Here is a 10,609-nt window from a genome sequence, read left to right as displayed (position 1 = left end):
TTGTATTATGATTACGAAGTCCGTAGATATGTTTAAAAATTATAGGTAATGACATTCGTGGTGCGAATGCCTAAAAACGGGTCTTATGCGTAAAATGTCTAACCGAAGGGTAGAAATTGGGATTTTGGATTCCTTATGTTAAATCCACCACAAAATTGTTGTGGTGGAATAAAATTAGTTGTTTAGTATGTGAATAAAAGATGCGAAGTGAAAAGAGTGACTTTAACGTTTAAATGCTCAAAAGTCCCCTAAACGGGTCAAAATAGACTAAGAAGTAAATTGTGGTTAAATGCTTAGATAGATACAAATGAATCGGTAAATGTAAACGCCTACGTAAACTCTTTGGTGGGAACGAAAACGTTAAGGTTCGACAAGCCCGGGATGGGTAAATATGATAGGAATTAACTATTGATTCTATAGCATGTAGAGTGATGATAATGCCAAACGGGTCGAATAATCACCTAAGAAATTTATGATCCAGTCGTGTATAAATCAGATTTTACGCAAACCAAGGTGATAAACGGGTCTGTAATTTAATTACGGACGCATAGGAAAAAGATTCGTACAAAACAGACAAGTAGATAAAAAGTTATGGCATTTTGAAGTTGTGTTTTTGTAAAAACTTGAGCTGGGCAAAAAAAATGCAGACCCAGAACCAGACCTGCTGAAAAATGGTCTTCCCCGCGCCACGCGAAGGGAAACCATCAAACTTGCGCGACACGCGGGCGCTGTCGCGTGTATGATTTGAATTATATGTATTTGCATATAAGGACTGTGTATTTGAGATATAATCAATTCATATAATTATATAATTTAATTAAAATATGTATTAACAATTATATGATTTTTTATATAATTCTTATATAATAAAAAATTATATAACAATTATATTATATAATAAATTCTTATGAATTATATAATTGTTAAAAATAACAATTATACCTAATTAATATAATTTTAATGTATTAACTAATTATATAATTTTAATGTATTAACAAATAATTTTTTTTAACAATTATTATATAATTATATAATAAATTCATGGTTAATTAATGTATTAAATTCATTAATACATTGTTAAATGCATATAATATTAAATTCTTTTATATAAAAAATTATATAATTATATAATTAGTTGGTATTCATATGAATTATATGAATTTAATACATTAATTAACCATGAATTATATGTATTTGCATATAAGGACTGTGTATTATACATATAATAGTAAATACATATAATTACCATTCACCCGTTATATAAAAAAATGTGTATTTGCACTAACAATTATGTATTCGTAAATGCACCGTTATTTGTAACACCCGTCTAATTAATACATGAATTTAATGAAAATTCATATAATTTTATGTAAAAGATGTTTAAATTTAAAACATAAGCTACCAAAACAAGTTCTAAGTATTCATACATAGACAACCACCAACTAGTTTAAACGGTCATGACACGATAAGCAAATTGTTTACATTACAAAAACATTGTCTAATAAAGTTTAGATATTGCGGAAGCTTCAAAAATTGTGTTCGGTTCTTCAAAACTTGCTTGATCGCCATCCGTAAGATCCCCATCATAACCTAAAGTCAAAACCACTTAAAAAGTTAGTTTTGGCATTGAATAGATCATAATAACAAGTTCCAGCATCACCCATAAATAAATAACAAAATTTCAGAATCGGTCCTGCCGCGTGTCGCGACAAAACCCACCACCACCTGCCACGTATCGCGACAGCTTCCACGTGTCGCGGAGGATCAAAAGGATCTTGCCGCGTGGCGCGGGGGAAACGTTTTTCTAGCAAGTGCAGGTTTTCAACCTGCATTTGCTGCCAGCTCTGGAAATTCAGATTTTTAACTTCGATTGACCATAACTTTTGACTCGTAAGTCCGTTTTAGGTGATTCTTTTGCCTATACGTCTGTAAATTCATTACCAACGTATCTATTCCAATTATAATACCGAAAAATCTAACTTATAGACCGAACTACTAAAAATCACTTATGCAATTATTCGGCCCATTTTAACTTCACTCAATTTGCTACCATTTAACTAGTAAACCTATGGCACTTTATACCCAACATCCGGGGCTTATCATCACCCGCATTTCTTTACCAATCTCATGGCTTAATGCTCTTGTGATTGTTATCGCCATTGTTAACTCACTAAAACACTAACACAACAATTTACACAACTAATCGACCCGTTGGCTCATCTTGAGGAATCCTCCAATATGATGACGACCAAACGGGATCTTACTAACTCTAAATATTAATTCAAGTAACTATCATGGTCGCTACAATCACCGAAATTTCCATCCTACAATACGACTATACATAATTTAACAATAATTCACTTAATGTAACGGGTCAAGTTACATACCTTCAATACACGCCCTTCAAACGCAAGTCGCCACCGGCTTGTCCACTCGATGCTCCGGTATCTTTTCCTATAGAGTTCAATCACGATACGTTTAGAACTCCTTTTTCTATCATATGTCGCCTAATTTTCCTAAACATCATAATCATGCGTTTTAACCTTAAATTTCAGTTTCAAGCCTTCTTTGAGGCATTTATACAAACACTTTAAGGGCAAAATTTTACATGATTATATAACAAGTCCCTAACTTATCATTTAGCCCGAATTTACATAAATCAAGCTTTCACATATAAAATTTAACATTCAAATTTTTCAGTAATCTCTTTCCATGAATCAATTTACACTAGAATAGCCTTCTAAACCCTAGTGTTCATCATTTTCTCACAAAACCCATAAACCACCTTCAATGTGTTCATGAAATTTCCTGAATTTAGACATGATTTCACATGTTGTTGTCTAGGTTTTACTCCTAGACACTATATCATCCCTATTCTATCGTCGAAAAATGCAATTCCAGTGGAGTTTTAAAGATATTTCCTGGAATTACATTTTAAACTCAAGAAACACATGTTTTTGTCAGGTTTTGTCCACGTTACAGCCAATACAAGTCGGCTGTAAATTCTGATCAGAAGGTGTTTGAATTCAGCTTTCAATTTGAACATGTTTATGACATTATAACACTTATTCTTAGCAATCAAAACCCCTAAAAGCATCACATACACGAATTTAGTCAAAACCCACTTAGCACATGCAAGAGTAATCATCAAATCCCTAGTCTTTAATACTAATTCATCAAGTTTTTCAACTAGGGTTTGTTTCTAAACATGAATTCATCCTAGTTTCACCCAAATATCAATCATTCAAGCTTGAATTTCGATTTTTCATAAGTTCATCAAAAATCTCAACTTCATAAATATCAAAAATTTTAACATACCTTACGATCCCCACGACTAGGTGATCGTTTCTATGTGTTCATGCATTTGATTCGAGCTAATCTTGGCCTTCAATTTGATGAATTTGGGTGAGCTAGGGTTTCACCCCTCTTTCTCCTGCTCCTCCTGGTTGATCGACCACACACCCATGTGTGTGTTTTGTATTATTTTTTTTAACCTTTAAATTAAACATCATTCCTATTGCCCACTTTTAGTCCCTCAAAGTTTAAGGGTTTTATAAATGGGTTAGTTACTACAAGCTCCTCCTTTGTTTTACCAACCATAAATAACTAGGTTAATTATTCCTAGTAAATTTAGCGGGTTTCGGGAGTTATTAACCAAGTTTATTCTAAGTCCCGTTAACTCGGGCCTTTCATAACTTTATTTTCTCAAGCATTTATTTTCCTTTTTAATTAATATTAGGATTATTTGTTTCAGTCCTAATAATTGATGTGCGTGAAGTGTGTTATATTTTGGATGTATATTTAAGCCCTTTTTACACTTTTAGCCAAGTTTTAAATTTATAAAACACGATATTCACTAACACTAAACACACATATGGGCAAGTGCACCCATCGTGGACGTAGTATAGTGTTGGTAAGATACCGAGGTCGTCCAAGGACACAAGAGCTTTTAATACCGGTTTATCCTCAACGTCTAATCAAATCAAAAAGTGAGAAAAATGTTTTAAACTAAGAAAAATAAAAACTAACTAAATGCTGAAAAATAAAATAAAATAAAAACAGATAGACAAGATGAATCACTTGGATCCGACACGTGTGTTAGTATAACCTTTGATTATTTTCGCACTTTTGCACTTGTTTAAGAGATTATCTTAGTTATTGTAGTAGGCCCCTCTTTTGAAGGCGACGTTACCCTCAACCCAGTAGTTTGAGTCAGCAAGGATACAATCCTAAAGGGTCGGATTATTGAAAGATAATGAATTAAGTTATTAATGCAAATTGTGGTAGGCCCCGCTTTCGGCGGTGACGTTACCCTCGGCTAAGTAGTCTGAGTCAGCAGGGATACAGTCCTAAATAGCTGGGTTATAGTATTAATAGTAGTTAACTTATGAGGGGGTCAAAGAGTTTGGATCCCCGCCATCCAATACCTATGGGCATTGAAGGAGATCCTACTAAATTTAACCCAGGTCCCAAGCAGGACCTCTAAACGCTGAACAAGGGCAAGACCCTTACCAAACCGTTCCCTTAACCCCCGACCAGGTAGCCAACATACCTCCATATAGACCGTGGAGATATGAATGGTGAAAATCTTTTATTTTATATAGACAGTAAAATAATGCCAAGACACCACAGACAAACGATAAGGAAAGATCACCTTCAACATAAGTAACTAGTTATTAAAGTCATTAATACAAAACCAAATAAAAAGTGCAAAAGATTAAAAATAAAAAGTATTATACTAAACACTTGTCTTCACCAAGTGATGTAAGAGACTTAGGCAAACATGGCCTTGATTGTCAAGAACTCTTACGATCAATCTTGGATCCCGAGACGACTCACACACTCTACGATGGACAATGGATGATGGTGGTGGATGATGGTGTTATGGTGGTGGTGGGTGGTGGATGGAGTGTGAGAGAGGTGGTGTGCCAAGGGATGATATGGAATGAAACCAAGCACCCCTATTTATAGGCTGAACAGAAGGCTGGGCACGGCCCCGTGTCCGTTGGACACGCCCCCGTGCCCGTCTGACACTCTCTCTCTTCATTAATTGTAATTCGCAATTACAATTAATGCGCCTGCTGTACTTTCACCACGCCCCCGTGCCCGCTGGACACGGCCCCGTGGTGGGCAATGGAAGCTTCTACTAGTTTGTCTTTTCTGCTGCTTCTTGGGCACGGCCCCGTGTTCGCTGGACACGGGGCGTGTTCAGTCTTCTGTTTTCTCTTCTTTGCCTTGGGGGGTGCCGTTGAGGGTCCGGGCAGTCTACTTTTATTCCTTTTCTTGTATTTATGCTAGAATTAGTTGTCTTTTTGCTTCTTTTGTGATTTTGAGCTCATTTCATCCTGAAAATACATAAGAAAGACAAAAACACTCTTTTTCCAACATTAGTACTTAAAAAGGGTTAGTTTTATGCCTTAATTGATGTGATTTATATGTTGCATTTTACACACATCAAATACCCCCACACTTGAACTTTTGCTTGTCCTCAAGCAAAACTCTTTAAATGTGGCTTACACTCCCAAATGGAATACGTAGAAGAGAAAGTTTTTAGCTTGTCCTAGAGTGTCGGGAATCCAAGGTCTTTGTAAGTTTTATTTTTATGTATTTACAATCCTATTCGTTATGATTTATTTTGAACGTTTCATAAGATAAATTACTTATTCGGGCATAGCATGCCTTATTAAAATTCCATTTATATACAAGTTCACATACCTCGCGAGGGATCACTCAACACTCGGCCGAAGGTGTAGATTTTTTTTAGTGAATCACTCGTGAGCGGCATGGAACTTACGCCTTCCATAGGCTTGCCAAGCAATCAATCCTCCTCCTTTTTAACTTTTTACCTTTGTAAATATCAAGAGGACATTTGGGGTGAAGGGTTAGGCTTGGGTTAAAGGTGGTTGGTTGGGTTAGTTAGAAGAAAGGGCGAAAATCGTAAAAAGCGTCGGTTTCCGTGACATACCTTATTTTTAGTGACTTTTTATTTTGAAGTATTTCTCCAAACAAGCTTTTATATAGCTTTTGTTTGTTTTTGACTTCATCATTGTTTTTTTTTCACATAAAAAGGCGAGTTTACGAAAAACCGAGCTTGTTACTAAAATAAAGGGTGAAAAATAAAAAGGGTGTTTTTGGTGGGTAAAAAGGGTTTTGGGGTAATGAAATGAAAGGTTTAGGCTCAAAGGGGCTATCTAGGGGGATTTTGGGTAGGTGGTAAAAAAAATGAAAAATAATGGTTTAGAAAGAAAAATATGGTTAGTCCTAATGCCTCCATCACTTACTTACTTGGGTTTAAGTTGGTAAGGACCGGGAATGTATCGTCGTGGCAAGTTCTAGAGTTGTAAGAACCAAGCGGCTATTCACACAAGAAACGAAAAATGAGCATTTAGTCTAAATATGTATATTTTTATGCTCAATAAAGGCTCAAAACTCACTTTTGTGGGAATGGGTTTTTAATGTGATCAAGTATATATAATCGAATTTTTAACTAGACTTGTTATGTCGTTTCGTAATTTTCTTATGTTGGTTCTTTGTTATCACGACGCTATCGGTTGTAAATTTGTAAAAATATAACCTTTTTAGAACTTGTTATTCCCAACTTAAACTAAGACAAGTAAATGATAAAAAAAAATGAAAAAGTTTTTGAAAAAATTTGGGGTGTTTAGCGGTTCCAATAGAGTTTTGTGTAAGGCTTGTATTTAGGATTTGCAAAATTCAAGGTTTTAGCATCCCCCCCCCCCCACACTTAAATTACACATTGTCCTCAATGTGTCCAAAAATAAGGTTTTTTGGTTGATTAGAATGTGTAAAAGTAGGTTAAAAAGCAAAGTTTTATGTTACTTGCATCCTGGACACGGCCCCGTGGTGACCGGGCACGGCCCCGTGGTCAGGTGCCAGTAACAGAAATTAAAGAATTAAAACAGAAGCCTGGACACGGGGGCGTGTCCGCTGAACACGGCCCGTGTCCAGTTACCTGAACTGGGTGTTTTTCTGCAGGTGGCTCAGCACGGGGTCGTGTTGGTTGGGCACGGCCCGTGTTGAGCCTTCTGTGATGGAGATTTGTGTCGGGTTGCTCTGTTCTTTGTGCATGGGTCCATTTTTCTCGTTCCCCTTTTCATCCATTACCACCATGAGTGTGTTTTATTCATTAAACACCCATCAATCTTAAAATCCATCACATCATTTCAAACATAGAGAGACATTACATAAAGTTAAAGATGAAAGTACATAAATATTAAACCATGGAGTTCTAGCCCTATGTTTTATTCTAATTTAGCAAAATTTCCAAGAAGCTACTAATCTTGGTTAGATAAGGCTTTTTAGAACTCCTTCTTCCGGGCGTGGTTCTCCTCATATGTCGGCGAGCCACTCCTCTACCTCCCTTGGAAGGAGAAAAGAGGGCTCATTTGCATTAGTTTGAGGAGTTTCGACTTCCGCTGGAATTTCTTGTGGGTGTTCCATGGGAGGTTCTGCGGGAAAGTCTTCCCACCCGGTAGGGTTGTTAACCCCGAGTGCCAAGTTCCAGTCCTGTTGTGGAAGGACTGGCTCCATAGGAGGTGCTACAAGAATGTTTAACCTTTGGTGCAAAAGGTTAATTTCTTGGAAGCTACTTTCAAGTCCCATCGTAAGATCGTTAATACGGTCAATTAGGACCTCCTCTACTGACGTCATTTCGTCGAGAGCTTCCCTCAATGCTATCACATAGTGCACAAGTGTAGCTTCAACGAAGGGCCTTCTTCCCCTTCGGCTGTTTGAGGAATGAACGGATGATGTTTCGCTGTTTTCACTCGCCATTCTAGGATTGTTTGAGAGAAGATTCCTTCAAATCTCTGTCCCAAGTTGGTCCAAATGTGCAGGATTTTTGGCTGCATTTATAGAAAACGACAGCCTTCTGGACACGGCCCCGTGTGCAGATGAAATTCTGACACAGTTTGTCCGTATTCTGACGTTCTGATCAGAAGGGAATCTTTTGGTGGACACGGGGGCGTGTTGGCCGGGCACGGCCCCGTGTCGGGAAGCTGTTTATGAAGTTTGTCGCTACTAAGGAGTTTATTTATATCGGGTGGCTCTTGATTTGTTGGAACAACCCCAAAGTGCCTAAGATACCTTAATTGTCCTATACTAAGGCGAGAACGCAAGAGGTTATCGGTGAGGGTAATTCCTATTTTCATTCTAGGTGGACAAGTCCAACCCTTTTCCGGGCTCTCGTTAAAGAAGGTGTATGCCGAATCGCTCAGGTCTATGTATGCATCGAACGAAGTCGATGGGGAGTCCTTCACGGCACAATCGACACAGGGACGACTATCGTCCAAGTCTTTTCTAGGTATGAAGGTATTTTCGGGAGCAACGAGGTTGTCGGAATGCGGTTCCAACATTTCCTCATGGTCATCATCTTGGGATGGATCTATAAAATCCTTCCTAAGTTCTTTTGACCAATTGAGAATTAGCTCTTCTAGTTGAAATAACTCGTCAAGGAGCATTTCTCCTAGAATATCTGGTTGGGCGCATTCGAGGGAGAGATAGTGCTTATTTTTACTTTCGCCCCTCTTAAGGTTACAAGGAATCGGTGGGTCTATATAGTGGGGCCTATAATTGAGAAAATAACATTTTAATGCCTCATGTTCGCCTCCACATAATCGACACCACATACCATAAGAGTGCCGAAAGTAAAAAGAATTACTATCACTCATGTTTGTGTCAGAAATTACCAACCGCCGGGATCTAACGGTTCTGTTTTCAGTAAGAGAATCTTGGGCACGGGGGCGTGTTGAGTGGACACGGCCCCGTGTTCAGCTTACTGTCTGACTTAAAACAGGATTGCCAGTTCCAATGATTGAGCACGGGGGCGTGTTCAGCAGGCACGGCCCCGTGGTGAGCTCTGCAGAGGCTGAAAATCTACGAAAAATCCTAAAAATTAAAGAAAAAAAATAAAAATATGACTAGGCCGTTGATTCCTAACTTTCTTAAAATCCTTGTGTCCCCGGCAACGGCGCCAAAAACTTGATGTGCGTGAAGTGTGTTATATTTTGGATGTATATTTAAGCCCTTTTTACACTTTTAGCCAAGTTTTAAATTTATAAAACACGATATTCACTAACACTAAACACACATATGGGCAAGTGCACCAATCGTGGACGTAGTATAGTGTTGGTAAGATACCGAGTTCGTCCAAGGACACAAGAGCTTTTAATACCGGTTTATCCTCAACGTCTAATCAAATCAAAAAGTGAGAAAAATGTTTTAAACTAAGAAAAATAAAAACTAACTAAATGCTGAAAAATAAAATAAAATAAAAACAGATAGACAAGATGAATCACTTGGATCCGACATGTGTGTTAGTATAACCTTTGATTATTTTCGCACTTTTGCACTTGTTTAAGAGATTATCTTAGTTATTGTAGTAGGCCCCTCTTTTGAAGGCGACGTTACCCTCAACCCAGTAGTTTGAGTCAGCAAGGATACAATCCTAAAGGGTCGGATTATTGAAAGATAATGAATTAAGTTATTAATGCAAATTGTGGTAGGCCCCGCTTTCGGCGGTGACGTTACCCTCGGCTAAGTAGTCTGAGTCAGCAGGGATACAGTCCTAAATAGTCGGGTTATAGTATTAATAGTAGTTAACTTATGAGGGGGTCAAAGAGTTTGGATCCCCGCCATCTAATACCTATGGGCATTGAAGGAGATCCTACTAAATTTGACCCAGGTCCCAAGCAGGACCTCTAAACGCTGAACAAGGGCAAGACCCTTACCAAACCGTTCCCTTAACCCCCGACCAGGTAGCCAACATACCTCCATATAGACCGTGGAGATATGAATGGTGAAAATCTTTTATTTTATATAGACGGTAAAATAATGCCAAGACACCACGGACAAACGATAAGGAAAGATCACTTTCAACATAAGTAACTAGTTATTAAAGTCATTAATACAAAACCAAATAAAAAGTGCAAAAGATTAAAAATAAAAAGTATTATACTAAACACTTGTCTTCACCAAGTGATGTAAGAGACTTAGGCAAACATGGCCTTGATTGTCAAGAACTCTTACGATCAATCTTGGATCCCGAGACGACTCACACACTCTACGATGGACAATGGATGATGGTGGTGGATGATGGTGTTATGGTGGTGGTGGGTGGTGGATGGAGTGTGAGAGAGGTGGTGTGCCAAGGGATGAGATGGAATGAAACCAAGCACCCCTATTTATAGGCTGAACAGAAGGCTGGGCACGGCCCCGTGTCCGCTGGACACGCCCCCGTGCCCGTCTGACACTCTCTCTCTTCATTAATTGTAATTCGCAATTACAATTAATGCGCCTGCTGTACTTTCACCACGCCCCCGTGCCCGCTGGACACGGCCCTATGGTGGGCAATGGAAGCTTCTACTAGTTTGTCTTTTCTGCTGCTTCTTGGGCACGGCCCCGTATTCGCTGGACACGGGGCGTGTTCAGTCTTCTGTTTTCTCTTCTTTGCCTTGGGGGGTGCCGTTGAGGGTCCGGGCAGTCTACTTTTATTCCTTTTCTTGTATTTTTGCTAGAATTAGTTGTCTTTTTGCTTCTTTTGTGATTTTGAGCTCATTTCATCCTGAAAATACAAAAGAAAGACAAAAAC

Source organism: Helianthus annuus, chromosome 8, assembly GCF_002127325.2.
Source record: "Helianthus annuus cultivar XRQ/B chromosome 8, HanXRQr2.0-SUNRISE, whole genome shotgun sequence".
NCBI classification, from domain to species: domain Eukaryota; kingdom Viridiplantae; phylum Streptophyta; class Magnoliopsida; order Asterales; family Asteraceae; genus Helianthus; species Helianthus annuus.
This window is presented reverse-complemented; position numbering follows the sequence as displayed.